The following is a 26,173-nucleotide window of genomic DNA, read 5'->3' as shown; positions in this document are numbered from 1 at the left end:
TCAGAACAGTGAGACTTTAAGATGTAGTTAAAGACTATCTCATTTTACAGGGAAATACATCTTATCAGGACTTCTTTGTTCCATTTAATAAAAAGGGATTATAAACTTACTCTAAAGGAAATTCTGTTTTATTGATCATCATCATCTTTCCTTCTTCATCATTGCCCTCTACTGAATATTCAGTAAGCACTAATATACATTATCTTCTTTAATCCTTACAACAAACTGATTAAACAGGTATTTTTACTCACCTTACATATGAGAAATTTGATGCTTAGAGAACTTAGCTCACTTGCTTAGGAAAGCACAGTTATTAAGAAAGAGTATAAAGATCTTAAAACCAAGCATTTCTCAATCCAAAGACCAAAAATCTTAACTATATAATATACAGTCATCTCACTGTATCCATGAGGGATTGGCTCCAGGAACACCACCTGCCATACCAAAATCCACAGATGCTCAAGTCTCTTATACAAGATGGTGTAGTGTTGGCATATAAACTACACACATCCTCCTGTATACTTTAAATCATCTCTATATTACTTATAATACCTAATACAATGTAAATGTTATGTAAATAGTTGCTGTTGCACAGCAAATTCAAGTTTTGCATTCTGGAACTTTCTGGAAATTTTTTTTTTTGAAAATGTGGAATATGGAAACTGCAGATACAGAGGGCTGATAGTACTTTATCCAGTGGTGTGTTACATATCATGAGAGAGCAGAAAGTAACTTACTGGAGATAACGTTAGGTCTTTCTTGCTTAAAGGATGATGGCTCTACCTTTTTCTTTTCATTCTCAAGGATTTTACTACCAATAATCCATGATTTCTTTTGTGTGGAATACATGTATCAAGAGAAAAAATATAAGGGCAGTGTTTCTTTGCCCAGCACAGTTGTATTTTCTTTCAGTAACTGGACAGTTCGAACCAGCCATCTATTCAGAAGTAACCATTTTCTAAAACATTGGCATCTCGCACTAGCCTAAAGCTATGGCAGCCCTGAAAGCAAGCACCAAATCTGAGAAGTCACTTGTTTTTATTTGTGTTTTCTCTTCAACTGGCTAACTCGTAGTGAGAGACAGAGGGGCTGTTCAGTTTCATTATGTCAAGACTGAAGGCACAGACCTGCTCATGGCTTACTCTTGAGTTCTAAATTGTATTCGGTTGAGGAAGGGTAAGGTGGTAGGGGGGGAAAATGCCCACTCCCCTTTTAGTCAGTTTTCACTGCAACATCAAGCATGAGGCAAACAGTTCTAAGTAGGTTCTTTGTCATTTGCATAGCAGTAATTCTTCTTTATGGGTAACAGAAATGCTGTGCTTTCAGAATCAGGTAGCTTTTCTTTCTGTCACAGGCAAGCAATCTATACTACCTTATTGATTTTCCCAACCAATTAATCCATTGATTTTTCCCATCTATAAAAACAACAGCAACACAAAATCATGCATATCCAATGGAAAAATATGACAGAAACTAAAAGTCAGCTATAAATAAAAATAATTAATAAAAAATGATACCTACTGATATTTGCATTTTCTCAGTAGCTTTTTTTCCCCATGTTTTTCCAACTGAATAGTTCACAGTATGTTGCTGAAGCATAAGAAAATTCGTGAAAATGATACAAGAAACTCCTTGGTAAGAAATGAAACTACAGAATAAATAAGAGAGTTTTTATTTGTGTACATTTGGCTCTAGTTCAAAAGTCTATGGTTTTCTTTTCACATTCAGTTGACACACAACTATATCTCAGGCTGAAAGATCTAAACAACCACCACTCATGAATTGTGAAGGCCAAGACGTTTGGAACTTTTACTGGATTTATGACCCAGAAAAACAAAAATAGAGCAGGACAAAGAAATGAATGGAACTATAAAGCAGATTTGAATCTATCTTGTAAAAAAAAGGAATGAACTAAAAAGTTAGAAGATTCTAGAAGTTAAAAATTCTGGGCAATGGTGACTGACCAAGTGGTTTAGGTGAATGAATGTGTCGATTCGTTTCTGACCAACTAGCTGTTATGTTTATCTTGCAGATTTGCTTAAGGAAGATAGTACACCAAGAGTTCCAAAAAGGCTTTATTCAAATGTCAGTGTGTCACACATGTAAATTATAAGGCAAAGATCACATCATCAGAGAAAAATATGTCTCTTACTCTAGGAAGCTCTTCAATATTAATGATCCTTAACTACTAAATACCACACTAAGCAATCTAAAATTTTTAATCTGAAATAACCCTGGAGGCATATATGTCAACTTCATAGTGATTATCCATCTTGCGTAGGAAACCCTACATTATATGAAACATCAAAAACTAAACAGAATTTTAATGGTCCAATCACAGAGATCTTCTACTAGTTATTATCTCAAAATTATAAGATATTAGAAAATAACTGGCTTTCATAGAATGAAATGCCCATTGATTAGAAAGGCCAGTGTAGCTAAGAAACAGTTCACGCCCGATCTAAAGTAGTACCCACGGAATTGACAGGAAAATCTAACAGTAGAAATGCAACACTGGTAGCATCTTTGGATATCGGTGATTAATTGGACCTGTGGACAGTAATGTGGGCCAGTGGAGGAGTGGAGAATGACTCTCATAATTCCCATTTAGGTGACCAGGTAGGTGGCGATCATATTTTCTGAATTAGGTCACACAAATAGAAACAGATTGGGAATGGAACATAATAATTCATTTTGGAATGTGCTGTGTTTGAGCCACCTGTGGGACATATGGGCGTGAAGATGTGCAGTGGGGAGCTGTCTGTATCAGTCAGGAGCCCAGAAGGAAAGTCTGAATTTAAGACATGCATTTGAAGTCATCAGCGTCTGAGCAGTATTTAAGTCACAGAATTGGGTAAAATTGATCAGGGAGAGCATGTAGACTGAGAAGAAAACAGGCTAAAGCCACAACACCACCACCAACAAACACCTGGAGAATACCAACATTTAAAAACAGAGCATTTAAGGAGACCAAGAAGAAAAGTGAGCCAAAGAAGAAAACAGGAAAGTAACAATGAGGAGGGGACAGGAAGATGACCAGACAGAGTAAAAGAGAGGGAATAAATCTGTGAATTAATTTAGTGATTGTCCTAATCTTCTAGGATGGCTATAACAAAACACCACAGACTGGGTGGCTTAAACAACAGTTATTAATTTTCTCATTCTTGGGCTGGATGCCCAAGATCTGGGCGTTGACAGGTTTGGTTTTGCAGGCTCCCTCCCTGGCTTGCAGACGGCCACCTTCTCATCATTGCTCACATGGACTTTTCCCTGTGCACGCACATCCTGGTGTCTCTTCCTCTTCTTATAGAGACACACATTATATCGGATTAAGGCCCCATTCTTATGGCTTCATTTAATTTTAATTACCTCTTACTTACCTGTAAAGGTCCTATCTCCAAATGCATTCATGTTGGAGGTTAGGGCTTCAATATATGAATTGAGGGGACACAATTTAGTCGATAATAGTGGTCAAACCTTTATTGAATACTATCGACAATGCTTGTGTCCCACCAAAATTCATAAGTTGAAACCTAATCCTGAATTTGATGGTATTTGGAAGTGGGGCTCTGGGGAGGTGATTAGGTCCTGAGGCAGAGTCCTTATGAATGGAATCAGTGCCTTTATAAAAGAGGCCCCAGATTGTCCCCTCACCCCTTCCACCATATGAGGTTATAGGGAAAGCATCTTGAACCAGGAAGCTGGCTCTCACCAGACATTGAATCAGTTGGCACCTTGATCTTGGACTTCCCAGCCTCCAGAACTGTGAGAAATAAAATTGTACTGTTTATAAGTCACCTACACTATGGTACTTTGTTATAACAGCCCAAATGTACTAAGATACTGACTACTCGTGGTTTATAAAATAAAATCCAAATTCCTTAGCATGGCATAATGATCCTTTACTAAATTGTCCCAATCAACTTTCCAGTCCCATCCCCCATACTTTCCCTACTTTTTATCCCATAGTTCAATTCCACTGGAGAAATTTGCTTTCTCCTGATTATACCTTATGTCTTTATGCCTCTGTACTCTTTAGGGTCATCTTCATTCTCTACATGAACAAATCCTAGTTCTCTTTGAAGATCTCCCTCAATGTCACTTCTTTTCAAAATACTTGCCTTATCCTTCCTAGCAAGAAATGCTTCTCACATCTATGCTACTTCTGCATTTTGTTCCTATGTCACAAAGTATTTATTAAATTCTACTATAATTACCCCTACTAGAATGTCAGCTCAGCTAACACAAACTATTGATATATCTTACTCATCTTTTATAAATGTGTCCTCTAGTGTTCTTCCAGATACATACCAGGTGTTTATTAAACATAAGACAGTAAATAAATGAATGAATAAAAAAGAATAGTTAAATTAATGAACTGCAACACTTTCCATAATGAATTATTTCTCTAATTTTGATGTTATTAAGTAGAAAAAATACTCTGTGCAAATTTTCATACAATATGAGATTAGTGTTCAACTGCTTTAGATAGTCACAATTTATTAAATACCCACAGTGCAAAAACAAAATAAAAATAAATAAGTAAAACAAAAAACACTGTAGTAGGGGTGGTAGAAAAATTCAGAGATTATAACACAAAACAAAACATGATCTGAACCTTAGCAGATTTATACATTAAAGGAGAAGTAAGCCATATTGCATGTTGGAAAAAAGGTACAAGACCAAATTGTATTCTTTTAGAGCCTACTTGTTACATGTTTAGTTTACCCTGTTCTGTTATCCTGAAAGTGAGCATTGAATCTGATGAATTTTAGGGAGAGGATCTGCCTGGGTGAATGATCTATCATAGTTCTCCTCAAGTTCTTCAGTATAGGAGCCCAAAAACAGGACAGCATCACCCAGTTTAGCAGAAACCAACCTTTGTGTCCCTACTTTAAAGCAGTTATGAAGCTTCAGCTACCTGTACATACTCTATTAATTAGGGATGGGATTATTTATCCTTCCAGGAATGGACAACATCCATGTTCCACACTGCTGAGGCAATACCTACAAGATGTAACAGTACAGGAGAAATCCAAGGTGGAGGTCCAAGGAGCTCATCTCACTCAGTCCTAGAACTGGGACTCAGGAAACCCCACTGTCTTAGGTCCCAAGTCACTGCCTGTCACCTCATGTTCTTGGAGATGCATTCACTCTCCAGGCACAAGAGCACAATTACTTCTTATACCAGCTGATTTCCAATTCCAGCCATTAGCTCTGATGTGATCGTCTCAGAACAACTGAGACAAGACTAAAACCATTAGTTATTTTCTCCAATAATCCTCTCTGCCTCTTTGATTATTTTAATGACAGAGCATTGAGGCTCAGACCATAGAATTTGCAAAAAACATCCCATTGAAGAATAGCAGGACTTCTCCACTGTTATTTTTAATACAGTATCTGTTCAAGTCATTTTGAACTCCAAATAAAATGCTACATATCAGTGTCTTGTTTTTACCAAAGCTGAGCAAATTTGTCAGTAGTGATTTTCTTCACAGCTGCCGGAGTAATCATTCACTCTTCCTGTTCAAAACACTCTCACCGTGTTGCATCTAAACTCCACGTGGCCTGGAAGGCACTACAGGCTCTGTTCCCTGTCTGCTGTTCCCACCATCACCCCTTACTCTGCTCTAGGGTCATTGGAGCAGCTCTTCCAAGATGCCGTGCTTATTCTTACTAGGGCTCCCCACTGCCTAGAACGCTTTATCCTTCAAGCTTTATAATGCTCATTCCTTCACTTCCTCCAAGTCTTTGTTTAAACATCACTTCCCCAAAATACCCATTCTAAACATCCTGCCTAACACACACACACACACACACACATCATGTCAGTCCCAGTCATGTAATCTGCTTTTATCTTCGTAGCACTAACCACAGTCATATTACATATCTCTTTACTTCTTTTTTTTTAATCTGTCTCCTCTTCTAGAAAGTAAGGTCTTAAGAGAGCAAGGCCTAGAACAGTGCCTAACACATGGTAAACACTCAATATTTTTTAAATAAGTAATGAGTTAATAAGAGAATTTGTGCTTCAAGACAAAGAAGTCATACAAATTTGTCCAGAAGTCATGCTCCTTCAAAACAGACATCAGAAATATGTACAGTGTTCTATGAAATTTGACATTTTCCAAAGTAAAAGATGGAGAACACAACGAAAGCTCACATCCTCTGTTGGGGTGTAGTGAGGAGCCAGCGTTAATAAGACCTTGGCAACGATTCCCCCAGGAGACATCCAGACTATTGTCTTAATCAGAGTTTTTGAACATTATTCTATTCTACGTCCGTGTAAAGGTATAAAACTGCCACATAGTCCTGTAAATCAGCTTTAGGTAGCAGAATTGTGGCAGCCGTGAACAACATCGTTTCTGTGGAAGAGTTTTTTTCTGCTCAGAGGGTTGGAAGTTTATGGCTCACTGAGGATTCTACTCATTATCCTCTGGGTGGTCTGAAATCCTGAATTCACTAGATAATGAGTCAACCCCGATGCCATCCTGGGGTTGTCATATCAGCAGGAATGTGTGGAAATCATAAGCAGAAGAATCCTTTCTCTCAAAAGGACCAGAAGTTGAATTTGCCTTTGAAAACACATCGACCTTATAGACCTTTAATATGTTCTTAGTCCTCTATTTTCTTCATCTACCCTCATAGCAATATGATCAGAGCTGACCTATTAACTAAGACTGAAATATCAAAGGCACCTGATGACTGCTATTCTCTCTGCCTTCCAACCTCACCAAAACAATGTCAAATTCCATGTGTGTCTCAGGACAACCCCACCACATATCTCATTATACAACTTGATTTTGCACATAGTACATTGGCCATAACAACCTAAGCACCCACTTTAGGAAACTAAAGAACAAAGCTCTAAAACAATCAGAAGAAAGGAAATAATGAAAAATTAGAACAAAAAATCAATGGAATTGAAAACAGTAAAACAATAGAAAAAAATTGATGAATCCAGAAACTGGTTTTTTGAAAAGACCTATAAAATTGATACTTCTATGTGGGCTAAACAAGATAAAGAGAAAGAAGACACATATTACAGCAAATAAACAGGGGGGTTATCACTACTGATCCCATGCACTTTAAAAGGTTAATAAGGAAATACTATGAACAACTCTATACCCACAAGTTTCATAACTTGGATAAAGTGAAACAAAAATACAAACTACCAAAATACATGCAAGGACAAGCAAATAGATATGCCCATGTCTATTAAAGAAATTGAATTTTATTTTAAATCCTTACAGAAAGAAATATCCAGGGACAGATGGTTCAATTGATGAAATTGACCACACATTTTATGAAGGAATAATACCAATTATCCACAATCTCTTCAAAGAAATAAAAGAAGAAAAACTTCCCAAATTATTTCATGAGTCCCACATTACCCTAATATCAAAACAAAGATATTACAAAGGACCAATATCCCTCATGAACAGAGACAAAAAGTCCTTAACAAAATGTTAGCAAATCAAACCCAGCAATATATAAAAAGGGTAATACATCATGACCAAGAATGCAAGGCTGATTTGGCATTCATAAATCAATCAAGGTGACATCACATTACACACTGAATAAGAAAAAATATATAATCATATCAATCATTGCAGAAAACCATTTGAAAAAATTAATCAACTATAATAAAAACTTTAAAAGAAAACTAGGAGTATAATGACTTAATAAAGGTTATAAATATTAAAAAAAAACCTCATAGCTAATATCATATTTAGTGAGGAGAGACTAACACTTTCCACATAAGATCAGGAATAAGGCAAGGATATCCTCTTTCCCCGTTCCTATTCAACATTGTACTGGAAGTCCTAGCTAGCTAATTCAATAAGACAAGGAAGAGAAAAATAAAGGTATACAAAATTTAAAGGAAGGAGTAAAACACTCTTTACTCAAAGGTAACATGATTGTCTGTGTAGATAGCCCAAAAAATTACTAACAAAATGGGTAGCCAACAAAACAACTCCTGAATGTGAAAGTGAATACAGCATGGTAGCTGGATATAAGGTCGATATATATTTTTTTTTAAGTCAGTTGATTTCCTATATGTCAGCAAAGAAAAATCGGAAAATTAAATTTTAAAATACTATTTACAATTGTACCAAAAAGATAAAACAACAAAATACTAATGAAAAAAATCAAAGAAAATCTAAGTAAATGGAAACAGATTTTCTGTTCATGGATTGGAAAATTCAACACAGCAAAGAAGACATCTTTTTTTCCCAAATTGATATATTGATTTAATACAACCCTATCAAAATACCAGCAAAATTTTGATGGTAACAACAAACTGATTCCAACATTTATAGGTTAGTAAAGAAAACACAATACAGAAAAAGAAGAACAAAGTTGGGAGACTCACACTACCCAATTTCAATATTTACTGTCATGCTATAGTAATCAAGAGAGCATGGTATTGGTGGAAGAACAGACATGTAGTTCAATGGAATAAAATAGAGAGCTTAGAGATAACCTCATACAGGTAAAGAAAACTGATTTTTGACAAAAGCAAAAAGGCAATATAATATATATAATACAAGGATAGTCTTTTCCATAAATGGTGCTGGAATAATTGGCAGTCCATATTTTTTTAAGACTGAAAGAAAGAAAGAAAAAATAAAAAAGAAACTAGACATAGATCTCACATTTTACACAAATATTAACTAAAAATATACCATTGACCTAAATGTAAAATGAAAAGTTATAAAACTTCTAGAAGACATACGATAAAATCTGCATGACCTGCAGTTTAATGATGAATTTTTAGATACAATTTAACACCAAAAGCACAATCCATGAAAGAAAAAATTTATAAGTTGAAATTTATTTAAGTTTTAAAAAAATTGCCCTGCAAAGAACACTGTTAAGAGAATGAAAAGAGATATCACAGACTAAAAAACTTGCAAATCACTTATCAGATAAATGAGTTGTATCCAAAATATACAAAATTACATAATAATAAAACCTCTTAGACCTTAATAATAAGAAAACAACTTAATTTCATAATGGGGAAAAATAGTAAACAAACAACTCACCACTGAAAATATACAGATGGTAAGTAGGCAATGAAAACACCCTCAACATCATTTACGATTAAGGAAATGCAAAGTAGACAATAATGACATACTACTGCACACCTACTGGAATGGCTAAAATCCAAAATCTGACAGTATCCATTATTGATGAATATGTGGAACAACAAGAACTCCCATTTATTGCTGGTGGGAATGCAAAATGTTATAACCACTTTGAGAGATATTTGGCAATTTCTTATAATGCTAAACATAACTTTACTGGCAATCAACTCCAGGTTTACCCAACTGATTTGAAAACTTATATCTACATAGAAACCTGCACATGAATGAATTATGAATCAATTTTATTCACCATCATCAAAAACTGGAAACAACCAAGATGTATTTGAATAGATGAATAAATGAACAAACTATGGTATATCCATATAATGGAATATTACTTAGTGATACAAATGCATGAACTATCAACCCACAAAAAAAAAAAAAAGGATGAATTTTAAATACATATTACTAAGTGAAAGAAGCTAGTCTGAAAAGGCAGCATACTTTATGAGTCCATTTATATGACATTCTGAGAAAGAAAACTATAGAGAAGGAAAACGGGTCAGCAGTTGTCAGAGGTTTGAGATGAGGGAGGGGTTGATTGGGCAAAGCACAAACGAATTTTTAGTGCTGTAACTATTTTGTACGATACTATAGTGTTAGACACATGATACTATGCACTTGTCAAAACCCATAGAATTTTTCACCACAAGAAATAAACCTTAATGTATACACACAAACAAATAAAAAATCAAGGTCAGGGATCCCAAGACGGAATACGAACTGTGGCAAAAGCAGCTAGCTCTATTACAAACGTGTGATATTGCTTCACTGAGGAGGATGGGGGAGATGTATCGAATTGCTTCCAAATTACTTTCCAATTACTTTCGAGTTACTTCCAAAGTAACTTTGGAAGTGAGTGGAGAAAAAAGAAACTGTGTGTAAGTACTGTATTCCACTAGCTAAGATTGTTTCTTACAGGGGTATAGGTTAACAATCCTAAAACAGTAGATGTATGCTGGAATTGAACAGTAAGTAAATAGATGGCGGATGGTGGAACCAGGAGCCTCGTCATTGGAGGGGGAGTTTACAGAGAAGTGAGGGAGAGGTTAGAAGGACACATGTGGTCATGGATTAGAGTTGGTGCTGTCAGTATGAACTCATGTTTAATTTAATAGAAATAAAGATGGAGAGATACAGGAATACTTAGAGCAAACTGTTGCCTGGGAGTGTTTAGATGCAATGAGCACACCCAGCACAGAACCACGGCCCCTTGAAGAAATGGCTGATTCTAGGCCTGGGGAATGGAATACACAATATGAGCCTAGAGCATCATTAATCCAAAAAGTAAGGAAATGCTATATTAAACGCACACACACACACACACACACACACACACACACACTGAAGGGGGCATGTAACAAGGGAACAGGAGCCAACTGAAAAAGCTCCCAATGGCCAAAGCTAGAACCATTCTAGCAACAAAACAAATAACATATTGGATTATGACTCAAAGCATAAAATAAATACCATGAATCCATACTCATGTAAATAAATGATTGAATAGATACATGTATATGTATAACTAAATCACTTTGCTGTACTCCTGAAACTCACACAACATTGTAAATCAACTCTACTCCAACATAAGATAAATTTTTTAAAACAAGAATAAATAAATAAATGGGTGAGAATAGACCAATGTCCTATATAGAAGAATTCCAAATAATTTATGTAGATATAGATACTGCCCCCTCAAGTGGTGGAACATCACTCCCTGGTTTTTAAGTGTGGATTGTGCAGAGTGACTTCCTTCCAAAGAATACAGTAGGGAAAGGAGGCAAAAAAGGTAACTATGGGGGAAACTATGGTGGGCAAAAACTACCTGAGCCTGGTGATCAAGTTTAGCATCAAAAGTGATAAGTCACGTTGAGAACATGTACCCTTGGTGTGATTTGATGCAAGTGTCACTTAATCTCTGTGACCTTTCTCCCAAAACATATATCCCCAGTCTATTCATGGGAAATAGAAAAGTAAGACAAACCCAAACTGAAAGGCATTCTACAAAATATCCTACCAATACTTCTCATTGAAAACAGGGCAAGTCTGAGAAACGTTCACAGCCAAAAGTATCCCATGGAAACATAACTACTAAATGTTAACGTGGTATCTTGGTTTGGATCCTGGGACAGAAAATGAAAAAAACTAAAAGTATGCTCTCAGGTTAATAATAATGCATCAATACTGGTAGGCTAATTATGACAAATGTTTCAGACCAAGTTAAGATGTTAACAATAGGGAAACAAAAGGCAGAATGTAAGAGAACTCTCTATACTGTCTTTGCAACTTTTCCATAAATCTAAAATTTTCCTAAAATAAAAAAAGATTATTTAAAAATACATTGCCCTTATATCCAGAAAAGATGAAAACTCTAATTTGAAAAGATACTTGCACCCCAGTGTTCATAGCAGCACTATTTACAATAGCCAACACATGGGAGCAACCAAGTGTCCATTGACAGATGAATGGATGAAGAAGATGGTGTGTAGATAGATAGATAGATAGATAGATAGATAGATAGATAGATAGATAGATAGATATAGATATAGATATAGATATATAGATATATATAATGGAATATTACTCAGCCATAAAAAAAGAATGAAATAATGCCATTTGCAGCAACATGGATGGACCTAGAGATTATCATACTAAGTGAAGTAAATCAGACAGAGAAAGACAAATATCATATAATATCACTTATTTGTGAAATCTAAAAAAGTGATACAAATGACCTTATTACAAAACAGAAATAGACTCACAGAGAGAAAACAAACCTATGGTTACCAAAGTGTAAAGTGGGTAGGGATAAATTAGGGGTTTGGGATTAGCAGACACAAACTACTCTACATAAAATATATAAAAAGCAAGGACCTACTGTATAGCACAGGGAACTACATTCAATATCTTGTAATAACCTATAATGGAAAAGAATCTGAAAAATAATATATATACATATATATGTGTGTATATATATACATATATATCTGAATCGCTTTGCTGTACACCTGAAACTAACATAACATTATAAATTAACTATACTTCAATTTTAAAAATGGTTATAAAAAATTCATTGCCCCATTGGTATTCTTAAAAGTTAGGCACAAATTCAAACTCAACAGAATATACCTCCAATTTTCTAGGAACCAATTATTCTCATTCTCATCTCCGAGTGAATTATTAATAATAATTTGAACAGAGGTTTAAAGAGTTTTACCCTAGATGTCTCTTTTGTTTTAACAAGGAAGCTCAAATATGCACAAATATGCACAAAATGTTATAGATAGTATATTCTTTTTAAATTATTATAACAGGTGTGTTTAAGAAGAAAGAGCAAGAAGTCAAATCTTATCATTTACCTTGAAGAAATGCCCTGATTTGAAGAGTTCTCTCAGAGATGTTTTTTACATAGTGTACTGGGTTGTATATTGTCCCCTCAAAATTCATATCCACTAGTAACCTCAGAATGTGCCCTTATTTGGAAATAGTCTTTGAAAATGTAATTAGTTGAATTAAGATGAGGTCATCCTGGAATAGGGTGGGCCCTAATCCAATGATTGGATACCTTACAGGAAAAGAAAACAGACACACAGTGAGAAGAGGGGAGATAAGAGACAGAGAGAGAGACACAGAGAGAGAGAGAGAGAATGCCAAGTGACACTGGAGATAGAGATTGCAATGATGCAGCTACAAGCCGAGAAAAGGCAATTGGTAACCACCAGAAGGAAAAGTCTTTCCCTAGCACCCTTAGAGATTACCATTGTCCAGCCAACCTCTTGATTTCATATTTCTAGCCTCCAGAACTGTAAGAGAACAAATCTCTGTTGTTTTAAGCCACCTAGTTTATGGTAATTTGTTATGGTAGCCCTAGGAAATGAATGCATACGGATGCATACAGATTTGCAGGGTGGGTTATATACCAGGTTGAAAATGGTGCTTATGTCTTTCTCAGAGCTCATTCCTGTGTTATATTTCTTTTTCTCCAGCAGTTCCAGACTGCTGATGGGTGCAGGAGTGCTGAAATGAGCACCGATTCTTGATCTCAGGCAACATTACATTATCATTATCTTCTCTTATCAGGCCTATCTCGGCTTCTCATCTCTGACAAGCAAATTGTGCTATTTGGATGAAGGCACTTCCATTTAATTAACAATTCTTTTCATAAGTGAATTCTTTTCTAAGCCCAAGAGCCTAATTTTAGCTTGTTAACCTCATTATCTCCATGAGATCACTTTGGTGGAATTCTAAAGCTTCTTTCATTTCCTTTCTTGACAAAAAGTAAAAATACACACCAGACAATCATATTAAGGTTTCTCCTCTAATTAAATCTTTTATCTAAAGTTAATATGGCTGAGAAGAGGAAGCCTTTTACTTCTCCGGGAGTATATAAAGGGTCTTTTGTCCCAGTCTTCCTGACATGATATTTTATTTCTCAAATTCATAACATGTTCCAGGTATTCCATGATAGTCTGCTGGGAAAAGGTCAAACCTAATTTTTCAGTCCTCAGAAAAGACGGCCTTGAGAATTGCAGTACTTTTTCTCACCCTCATTCCTATTCCCTTGCCTATGGAATTGTAAGATATATTAAGATAAATAGGAAAGAAATGAGTTTTTAACGGTGAGAAAATGAGAGAGCCTTTTCAGCAAGATATTTGAGCTCATACAGTAGAGAAGAGATTTCATAGCTTTGGTGAGACAGAATCACTGGAAAGTAAAAGTCCTCTTTTTATTCGAGGTGGGGACAGGCTGTAATTGCCTTGAACCAGAAACTATGGAAGGTAAATAACAAGGTGACATTAAGATTCTCATGAATGCAGGTCATTATTTTTACAGAAAAGTAATTGCAATAACCTGCTTAGCATTTTCCTTCCAATATTCTTGAGAAAAAAAATAGATTGACACTAACAAAATAAGACCTGACAAATGAGTGATACATTTAACAACTCCAAACTCCCTAGAAAACAACGTTACTTTTGCTTTCCGAATCTTTTCTGAATTTCTCATACTCATGACAACCCATAAAATAATTCCCTTTTCATATGTCCCATGGTTCAACGTTTATTTGGTATTTGTAGACAACAGAATTCAAAGTAAGCTCCAAGTGTTCGATATTAGAATACAGGTAGGATATGCATCAGTAAACACTAACAGCTATACATGGGCAAAGAGCAAGCATCAGAACTCATTTCTGTGTACGCTTGGAATAAACATATACAAGTAACAGCAATTACCATCTACTACGCCTGTGCAGAATCCGATGAGAATCATTATTTCCACCTCCGTCGATAGTCCACTCCACCGTTGTTTCTGTTTTAGTTGGGGTTCCCAGAAAACAGACTTTTAGAAGGAAATTTGCTTATGGGAGGTTTACCAGTTATTATTACCAGGGGAATAATAAAAACTTGACTTAAGGAAGTGAGGCAAGCAGGATTGGGCAGAAGGAGACATTGAGTTCTGATGCAGTCTCCAAAGTGGCCTCAGCCAATCTCACAGAGAGCTCTCAAGTAGGTTTGGCCCTTCAAAGATGCCCCAAGATGAAATCAGGGACTTTGTAACCCTATATTAATGCGTCAGTAGAAGTGGCCGCTCCCGGGTACATGATTTAACACCAGGCGAGACAGCTCTCTTTCCTTTTTCAAAGGCAGTTGGCAGAGTGGGACTCAGCGGAGGGACAGCTGGAGATGAGGCGCACCGCCATGATGGGGGGACTGGACCGGGAATCTTTGCATCTACCAGACCTTCCCGCTGGTTCCCAGCTTTTGCGTCTTTCTCTCTGCTTACTTAATGCCACTACCATATCCTATTCAACTGCCCTTTTCTCTTAAATCTAAACACCCTTTTTTTACAAGTCTTGGTCCTGATGGCTTACTGTTTATGCATGTCCCTAAATACTCGCCGACCCTTCCAGTGCTTGCTCAGGACTCTCATTTTATTCCAGCTGAGTGTGGTCAGTAAGGGACCTGGTGCATCCCTAGAGGCAGGGAAAGAGCAGGTCCTGTGACTGTAGCGGATGCAGCTCTCGGCCCACCTGTATGCCCTCATCCCTACCAGTTCACTTCACATGGGGTGAATTCCAACTGTCAGCCCTGTAGTTTCACTGCCTTATGACTTCCTCTGTTTTCCAAGAGCTCATTTTGCCCACCTGTATGCAAACCAGGGAGGCCCGGGAGAATCTAAACCAATGACTGAGGACAACTGGAATATCAAATACCTCAGATCTCATGTTCCTCATCTGGAATCGTGCTGATACGTATGTTCTGCCCTGGCGGTCAGATTTCCCCAGTGGAATCAAACTCCAGTTACCCATAGTGCTGACTTGATTATACACTCTTTGTTGGAGGCCTTCCCTTCCCTGTCATACTTCTGCATTCCCTGGTGAAGTTTTCTGGGATCCCCTCCCAAATAAACTACTTAAAGTCGAATCCTTATACACAGGCCTGGTTCATGGATAGGCTAACTGAAAGACAGTTATATTAGTTCAAAGGCACCCAAAGGGACAAATTTTAGGTGATGACAGAGGAGAGGAGGAAGGGGAAAAATAAGCAGATGAGGAATTTATAAGTGAAGCTTAAAAGAATGAAGTTAAGATAGGAAAAGATGTCAGAAGAGAAAAAGACCAATATTTCAGAAGATTGACGACTGATATATTTTTTCACCACTACATATTTTGGTTTGGAGACATCATACTCTTCAAGTAACCGTTATAATAAGATTTACAGACATCATCATTAGCCACTATCTCATCACCAATAAATAAATAAATACATACATAAATAAATTTTGATGTATATGTCAGTTGCAGGTATCCCAGGGTCAAGAAGCAAAAAGATAGATCTGTGTCATAAACATGTGTTGTTTATTAACTGACCAGCCTCAAACCCTCCCCTGTTAGTGCCATCCCCTCTCTTTCGGGGATCTTTGTGTGGTGTCTTGTGAGGTGGCTCCCACCTCCCACTATGGAAGCAAGAGCTTTCTCTCCCAGCTCTGGCACAGTTACTGAACAGGTTCAACAGAAGCTCTCTTCCTACACTTTGAACCTTGAGTCACCACACTGACGTCTTGGGGCTGCAGGTCACATTCATCACAGCGTCTGCATTTGGAACAGAGTGTTTCCGCAGAGTGACAGCGCCTGTGGATCCTGCAGTGAGGACTTCCCAAGCTCCTGCCTATTCTTCCAATGTAGCTTTCAGCCTCCAACCAATTCGACGAATCCCTAATATCCATTCAATAAATGGCATTTTTGCTAAGGGAGGTAGATGAATGCAGATGTACCAGGACGAGGTAGCAGCCAAGAGTCCCTCAGTAACGTGGGGAATTTGGGATTGGTTGCCTGACCATGATGGAGAAGCCCATGGAACTCCTGTAAATATTTCTATGAGACCATTTTGAGCTCCCTGATATATGTCATTGCCAAGACTTGATCTTCATATCTTTCCAACATATTCCCTTAAGGTGCTTATTTATTGTTCTCAATAAATATGTATTAAATCTCTCAGAGAAATCTAATACATATTTTTAAGTTATAAATTTATATGAGTTTTATAATTTATCTACATCTAAGTCCACATGATATTTTTAAATAATTCTATTAAAAGTAGTTATTTGTGTAAACCTGACCTGAAGCTCAAATTTTTAAATTTTTTTTGAATTTTATTTTATTTTATATATATATATATATATATATTTTTTTTTTAAAGGTTTAACACATTTTTTTTAATTTATTTATTTATTTATGGCTGTGTTGGGTCTTCGTTTCTGTGCGAGGGCTTTCTCTAGTTGCGGCAAGCGGGGGCCACTCTTCATCGCAGTGCGCGGGCCTCTCACTATCGCGGCCTCTCCTGTTGCGGAGCACAGGCTCCAGACGCGCAGGCTCAGCAATTGTGGCTCACGGGCCCAGCTGCTCTGCGGCATGTGGGATCTTCCCAGACCAGGGCTCGAACCCGTGTGCCCTGCATTGGTTGGCAGGCAGATTCTCAACCACTGCGCCACCGGGGAAGCCCTATTTTATATTTTTTTATACAGCAGGTTCTTATTACTTATCTATTGTATACATATTAGTGTATACATGTCAATCCCAATCTCCCAGTTCATCCCACCACCACCACCTCCGCCCCCCCACTGTCCTCCCTTGGTGTCCATACCTTTGTTCTCTACACCTGTGTCTCTATTTCTGCCTTGCAAACCAGTTCATCTGTACAATTTTTCTAGATTCCACATATATGTGTTAATATATGATATTTGTTTTTCTCTTTCTGACGTACTTCACTCTGTATGACAGTCTCTTGGTCCATCCACGTCTCTACAAATGACGCAATTTTGTTTCTTTTTATGGGTGAGTAATATTCCGTTGTGTATATGTACCACATCTTCTTTATCCATTTGTCTGTCAATGGGCATTTAGGTTGCTTCCATGACCTGGCTATTGTAAATAGTGTTGCAGTGAACACCGGGGTGCACGTATCTCTTTGAATTATGGTTTTCTCTGGGTATATGCCCAGTAGGGGGATTGCTGGGTCATATGGTAATTCTATTTTTAGTTTTTTAAGGACCCTCCATGCTGTCCTCCATAGTGGCTGTATCAATTTATATTCCCACCAACAGTGCAAGAGTGTTCCCTTTTCTCCACACCCTCTCCAGCATTTGTTGTTTGTAGATTTTCTGGTGATACCCATTCTAAATGGTGTGAGGTGATACCTCATTGTAGTTTTGATTTGCATTTTACTGATAATTAGTGAGATTGACCAGCTTTACATGCGCCTCTTGGCCATCTGTATGTCTTCTTTGGAGAAATGTCTATTTAGGTCTTCTGCCCATTTTTTTTCTTTAACCTATTTATTGGAGTATAATTGCCTTTCAATGGTGTGTTAGTTTCTGCTGTATAACAAAGTGAATCAGCTATATGTATACATATATCCCCATATCCCCTCCCTTTTGCATCTCCCTCCCACACTCCCTATCCCACCCCTCTAAGTGGTCACAAAGCACTGAGATGATCTCCCTGTGCTATGGAGCTGCTTCCCACTAGCTATCTATTTTATATTTGGTAATGTATATATGTCAATGCTACTCTCACTTCTTCCCAGCTTACCCTTCCCCATCCCCATGTCCTCAAGTCCATTCTCTATGTCTGTGTCTTTATTCCTGTCCTGCCCCTAGGTTTGTGAGAACTTTTTTTTTTTTTTTTACATTCCATATATATGTGTTAACATATGGTATTTGTTTTTCTCTTTCTTACTTACCTCACTCTGTATGACAGAATCTACGTCCATCCACCTCACCACAAAAAAACTTAATTTCGTTTCTTTTTATGGCTGAGTAATATTTCATTGTATATATGTGCCACATCTTCTTTATCCATTCATCTGTTGATGGACACTTAGGTTGTTTCTACATCCTGGCTATGGTAAATAGTGCTGCAATCAACATTGTGGTACATGACTCTTTTCGAATTATGGTTTTCTTCTGCTCATTTTTTGATTGGGTTGTTTCTTTTTTTGATATTGAGCTGCATGAGCTGCTATATATTGTGGAGACTAATCCTTTGTCTGTTGATTTGTTTGCAAATATTTTCTCCCATTCTGAGGGTTGTCTGTCCTATTTAGAGTTTCCTTTGCTGTGCAAAAGCTTTTAAGTTTCATTAGGTCCCATTTGTTTATTTTTGTTTTTATTTCCATTACTCTAGGAGGTGGGTCAAAAAAGATCTTGCTGCAATTTATGTCCAGGTGTGTTCTGCCTATGTTTTCCTCTAAGAATTTTATAGTGTCCAGTCTTACATTTAGGTCTTTAATCCATTTTGAGTTTATTTTTGTGTATGGTGTTAGGGAGTGTTCTAATTTCATTCTTTTACCTGTAGCTGTCTAGTTTTCCCAGCACCACTTATTGAAGAGACTGTCTTTTCTCCACTGTATATCCTTGCATCCTTTGTCATAGATTCGTTGACCATAGTGTGTGGGTTTACCTCTGGGCTTTCTATCCTGTTCCATTGATCTATATTTCTGTTTTTGTGCCAGTACCATACTGTCTTGATTACTGTAGCTTTGTAGTATAGTCTGAAGTCAGGGAATCTGATTCCTCCAACTCCGTATTTTTCCCTCAAGATTGCTTTGGCTGTTTGGGGTCTTTTGTGTCTCCATACAAATTTAAAGATTTTTTTGTTCTAGTTCTGTAAAAATTGCCATTGGTAATTTGATAGGGATTGCATTGAATCTGTAGATTGCTTTGGGTAGAATAGTCATTTTCACAATATTGATTCTTCCAGTCCAAGAACATGGTATATCTCTCCATCTGTTTGTGTCATCTTTGATTTTTTTCAGCAGTGTCTTACAGTTTTCTGAGTACAGGTTTTTACCTCCTTAGGTAGACTTATTCTTAGGTATTTTATTCTTTTTTTTTGCAATGGTGAATGGGATTGTTTCCTTGATTTCTCTTTCTGATCTTTTGTTGTTAGTGTATAGGAATGCAAGAGATTTCCATGCATTAATTTTCCATCCTGGAACTTTACCAAATTCATTGATTAGCTCTAGTATTTTTCTGGTGGCATCTTTAGGATAATCTATGTATAGTATCATGTCATCTGCAAAGAGTGAGAGTTTTATTTTTTCTTTTCCAATTTGTATTCATTTTATTTCTTTATCTTCTCTGATTGCTGTGGCAAGGACTTCCAAAACTATGTTGAATAATAGTCATGATAGTGGACATCCTTGTCTTGTCCCTGATCTTAGAGGAAATGTTTCAGTTTTTCACCATTGAGAATGATGCTGGCTGTGGGTTTGTCATATATGGCCTTTATTACGTTGAGATATGTTCCCTCTATGCTCACTTTCTGGAGAGTTTTTATCAAAAAATGGGTGTTGAATTTTGTCAAAAGCTTTTTCTGCATCTATTCAGATGATCATATGGTTTTTATTCTTCAATTTGCTAATATGTTGTAATGCATTGATTGATTTGCGTATATTGAAGAATCCTTGCATCCCTGAGATAAATCCCACTTGATCATGGTGTATGATCCTTTTAATGTGTTATTGGATTCTGTTTGCTAGTATTTTGTTGAGGATTTTTGCATCTATATTCATCAGTGATATTGGTCTGTAATTATCTTTTTTTGTTCCATCTTTGTTTTTGGTATCAGGGTGATGGTGGCCTCATAGAATGAGTTTGGGAGTGTTCCTCACTCTGCTATTTTTTGGAAGAGTTTGAGAAGGACGGGTGTTAGCTCTTCTCTAAATGTTTGATAGAATTTGCCTGTGAAGCCATCTGGTCCTGGGCTTTTGTTTGTTGGAAGGTTTCTAATCACAGTTTCAATTTCAGTGCTTGTGATTTGTCTGTTTATATTTTCTATTTCTTCCTGGTTCAGCCTCAGAAGGTTGTGCTTTTCTAAGAACTTGCCCAGTTCTTCCAAGTAGTCCATTTTATTGGCATATAGTTGCTTGTAGTAATCTCTCATGATCCTTTGTTTCTGCCGTGTCAGTTGTTACTTCTCCTTTTTATCTTTATTTAGTTGATTTGAGTCTTCTCCCTTTTTTGCTTGATGAGTCTGTTGAAGTTGTTACTGGTGAAGTTGTCCCTGGATCACGGGAGCCTGGCCGTGGCGGGCTGCACAGGCTCCCGGGAGGGCGGTGTGGAGAGTGACCTGTGCTCGTACACAGGCTTCTTGGTGGCGGCAGCAGCAGCCTTAGCGTCTCTTGCCCGTCTCTGGGGTCTGTGCTGATAGCCGCGGCTCGAGCCCGTCTCTGGAGCTCGTTTAGGCGGCGCTCTGAATCCCCTCTCCTCGCGCACCGGGAAACAAAGAGGTAAGAAAAAGTCTCTTGTCTCTTCGGCAGCTGCAGACCTTTTCCCGGACTCCCTCCCGGCTAGCCGTGGCGCACTAGCCCCTTCAGGCTGTGTTCACGCCGCCAACCCCAGTCCTCTCCCTGCGATCCGACCGCAGCCCGAGCCTCAGCTCCCAGCCCCGCCCGCCCCGGCGGGGGAGCAGACAAGCCTCTCGGGCTGGTGAGTGCTGCTCGGCGCCGAGCCTCCGTGCGGGAACCTCTCCGCTGTGCCCTCCGCACCCCTGTGGCTGCGCTCTCCTCCGTGGCTCCGAAGCTTCCCCCCTCCGCCACCCACAGTCTCCGCCCGTGAAGGGGTTCCTAGTGTGTGGACACCTTTCCTCCTTCACGGCTCCCTCCCACTGGTGCAGGTCCTGTCCCTATTCTTTTGTCTCTGTTATTTCTTTTTTCTTTTGCCCTCCCCAGGTACGCGGGGAATTTCTTGCCTTTTGGGAGGTCTGAGGTCTTCTGCCAGCGTGCAGTGGGTGTTCTGTAGGAGTTGTTCCACATGTAGATGTATTTCTGATGTATTTGTGGGGAGGAAGGTGATCTCCACGTCTTACTCCTCTGCCATCTTGAAGGTCTCCTATAGGCATAGATTTTTCAGAGCTTTGTGTTTTTAGACTAATTACATGTTACAGAAGAACATAATGACATACTCCTAATCGTTAAGTCTGTACATTTGGCTGGTGTTGAGCGTTAATGACCAGGTGACTGTTTGCAGCTGAAGAGTTTCCCTTCTGCAGCCCGTGCTTAAGCTCGTGTTCCTTTTATTTGTGTTTTTGACTTTAACAGGTATTATTACTCAAAAAAGTAAGTTTCCATGGCCAAACTTGGGGAATGCTGGGTTAAACAACATTGAAAGTGGTTCTTTCCTGTGTTAATTCTTCTAATTCTTTAATAGGCTCATGTACATTGTATTTGAAAGGGAATCTTAAGAACTCAATTGGACTTTCTGAGCAATTTCCAGACCTTGAGTTCCATGATTTATACCAGGGAAACCCTGATACCCAGAGGGACCTTAAATGCTAGCATACGATGCAACCAGCAGCAGGCTCTAGCCTTTCTGGTACATATCCTTTCACACTTATAGGTCACTCCCAAAATTAGTTACCCAATTTCGAGCCTGCAACCACAAGCATCCACATCAAGATTTTCTAAACTACCCAGTCAAACTCTTGGTCATAAGATTAACATTTCCAAAAACGCACGGAGCCAGCACACTTTCCTTTGTTTTTCACTGCATATTACATGAAATTTAAGACTTGCTTAGAAAGTGTTTATACCTGTTCCCATCTCTCTTCATTTCTTCACAAGATGCTTCACACTGTGCCTGATGTAAGATGCCAGTTCTCACATTGTTGATATTTCCTCTGCCATAAGCTTCTAATTGTATCGAGATAATCAAGACCATGGCCTGTGCATGCTTTCTCCAAAGAACTGCATATAAAGAATTCAAATAACTGAAGTGCTTGCATTAGAATTTACGTGTTTTGGCCTTAAATACTTTTCCAAAATAAAAGTGGTACACAGTAGCAACCTCGGTGCCAATTAATGTACATGATGCTCTCCAGCTGAGTAGAAAAATGTGATTACTTACAGTGAACAAAAATGGAAGAAGAGTGGGTGGATTTACGATTATGGGCAATCACCACACTGCTTCTGCTGCTTTGCAATCTGGGAGCTTTACAGTCAAAGATAATCATGTGGCAATAAAGAGCGACCCCCAGAAAGCCTGGGCTCAGGTGGGAAAAATACTCCATGTAAAGTCACAGGAATGGGACCGAAGTAAGAAAATTACACAAACAAAACAAACAAAAAAAAATGGGAGGGGGGATTATTATCTAATTAAAGTAGTTCTTTATTATCACAAATAATGCATTATCATCCATTATTGGATCAGTTTAAAATAATCAAAGCTTAAAATAAACATTTCTTAGGAAATCATGAATATGGTCTTTCCTCTCATTTTAGCTATGACCTGGGAGTGTGAATAATTTGTATTGAAATAGAAATAATTTTACTAAATAAGGAACAACCTATATGAGAAAAGGTAACATTTAGGGTATAAGTATTTACATGCATCATCTCATTTATAGAAATAGAAATTCCTATAATTTTGTAGACTGAGACATAGACAAAATAGTACTTTCCCAAGACCACAAAGAAAAGCAAATGCCAGAGCCAGGATTCAAACTCAGATCCCTGTGATTTCAGGGCCCAGGCTCCTAATGGAAAAACCATCATGCCATTGCCCTTTCTTATATGAATCATGAGCAAACAGACTCCACAATCTGCCATGTGTGCCTACAGCCATTCTCCAATCAAGCATGTCTGCCCATGTGAGAGTTCAGGAACCCATTCCTGGAAAACCAATTTCCATACTTCCTGAAGAGAACAATGTATATTTGGAAGTCCACTGTAGTGCCTTTTCTTGGCAATAGCTGCCTCAGCTTTGACCCATACTGGGTCTCTTACTGTCAACCCATTTCTGGTACTTAGTGGATTTGAACTGAAACTTTGAGGGATGTTGTTTGGTGATCTAGCAGTCTGAAGGTGGCCTGACCTGGTTTGTGGAACTGTCCAAATCTGTAACAGAACTTCACCTACATTTACCGTATCTGTTAGAGTCTATTTTAAAAACAGAATGATATGAGGTTGAGAAATAGGTCGGTCCACTTTACGTGTTTGATATTAAGAACTTCACAATTACTTAAAGGCATCTCCCTCCCAATTCTTGAATCCATATCAAAGACTATTAGGGACTGAAATTACTTTATAAAACATCTAGTCAAGCCTTTCATTTTATAGGTAAGAAATACAAGGTCAAGAGGAGATTGGTCCCCTGGGATAACTTTCCCCTTTGAAATATAACTTCATTTGTTTATGTCCTCATTCAGAATATTTGGGGACAATTACATATTCTTTATTTGTGTCAGCAGGGTTTTAGCATGCATGAGACCTCAAGAACACTCCCTAATCAACAAAGAAACCTCAGTAAGATGTCTCATGCAAATAATATTAAAATGCTTTTACTTCATGCTTTAATATCAGATACTTTTCTGTTGTAATAGGCAGATTTTCATTCCTTTTGCTTGATTTTCAACTCTTGAGCACATCCTTGAATGCAAGGTTAGGTGTATCTTAGTGTACTCTTTTATCATTTTATAAATCTGCTTCTGAATCCCCATGTAAGTTACCTTCGTGTTATCTCTTTCTCCTGAAATTTTGCAAAGCCCAGTTGGTAAAGGAAACAATTAGGAGCAAGATTCATTCCAGGAATCTAATTCAACAACCTACAACTCTGTCGTATAAATTTTTTCTACTGAAATCCTCATTTTCGAAGACTGAGAGAGAAATAATATAGAGTAGCTGGAGGAAAAGAATTAAAAAGAGTGGGCTAAGAATCCAAAATTTAAGGCATTATTCTTAGTCTTATGTAATTCTAATCAAATCATTTAATCTTTTTAAGTTTTGCATGTTTATCTATAACCTAGAGGTAATAATACCTGCCCTGCTTACTACACGTGGTTGATTTGAGATTAAGTGTGATAATGAGTGGGAGACTGCTTTGTTAGCTGTTAGTCAGCTAAATGCCAGCCCTGGTTCAATTTAAAGGGTGTTCTCCCCTCAAAACTTTCTACCAGAAGGCAAGGAGATTCCAACAAAGAGGTACTCTTTGCAGTGACCACCAAAAATCCAGAAGTTGAAGAAGACAAGAGCTGGTGGGGAACAGCCAGGTGGAGAGAGGCAGTTGGAGGGCCTCTTGGTGGGGGGGGGAGCATGTCCACGAACCCATGAAATCACCTATGAGAGAAAAAGTCCACTTTAAACCCACTATGCACAGAGAATATAAAGCCAGTCCAACTTTCTGTACAGAATGTTTCCTTCTGTTCCCCTGTGCTCAAATTGTAGAGGACACAGAAGGTGTAGACAGAGAGCTGGATGAGGAAAGCAGACAAATAAAGACTGTCTATGCCCCTCTGCAGAAGGCAGCTACCTGCCCAAGCCCAGAAGGCAGCAGTCTATCTCCCACCCTAGGAAACAGAAGCCACAACCTCTCCACAGAGATTATTTACTCATCATTCTTAGAGATTACAAAAGGTCATCAATTCAGAGTTGTTTTTTTTTTTAAAGTGGGTTTAAAACACTATTTCTACCATTTTTCTTTTATTTCCTCAAAGTTCTTTCAGAGTTTTTAATGATTACAAAGCATTTTAATGATTACAACTGAACTGGATGAATGATTATGTTTATAATTAGTTAAAAATTAGGCACATTTCAGTCTACAGCCCAAGCTCTGATTCAAAGTAATTCAGACCTAAACTCCAGCTGAACAAATATCAAACAAACAAAACCAATCAAACCCTATCCGCTGCCCTCCTAATTCTACTTTTCTCATATAATTTGATTACAATTCACCCAAAGTTTCTTAAGCATTACAGGTTATATATTTAGTACACTCCCTAAATTTAAATCTGTACATTACAGAAGATAGAACCATTTGGCTCCCCACATTCATCTATGGAGAAACCCTACTTACTAGTTTGTTACAAAGTGAAAAAGTTGATTTTCTATAGAGACAGCATATGTGGTTCTAGGCATCACTTTATGCAGCTGTCACTTTATTAATGATGAAGTTAAAAGACGACCATTGCTGTTTCTGGTTTTTTAATTAAAAATTAGCATACAGAGAGTGATTATTGACTTGTGTTTTGCAGAAAGTTGAATAACCCATCATTAAAATTTCGAGCCAATCTAACTTATGTTTAATATATACAATGGGTTGCACACATTTGGTATTTATTATTTCTCAAATGAAATTTGAGCAAACATGAAAAAGGTCTGCAGTTCTTTTTTTTTAATCACAAAAGTTAATAAGGTTTAGAAAAGTTGTAAAAAGGTCAGTTGTGATTTTAATTTGAAGATTTCATCCCCATCCCATTCCAAAACCCAGTTTAGTATAAATGTAATTCTGCAGGCAAACCTTGTAGAATAAGAATTTGAAGGAAACTCCACACAAATATTCTTCAGTTTTCTAAAGAGATGTGCCACAATCACACTCCTAACAATTTTCATCAGTGTAAACACAGGCCACCTCATGGGTGTAAGAAGGTATAAAGATGTACCACCTTCTTGAGATTTGGAGGACTGAATAGAATCGCATGCACAGGACTTCTTTAATATACAATGCTGCCTACAATAGTTTATAAAAA

This window comes from Balaenoptera musculus, chromosome 5 (assembly GCF_009873245.2).
Source record: "Balaenoptera musculus isolate JJ_BM4_2016_0621 chromosome 5, mBalMus1.pri.v3, whole genome shotgun sequence".
NCBI lineage: Eukaryota > Metazoa > Chordata > Mammalia > Artiodactyla > Balaenopteridae > Balaenoptera > Balaenoptera musculus.
Note: the sequence above shows the minus strand (reverse complement) of the source record.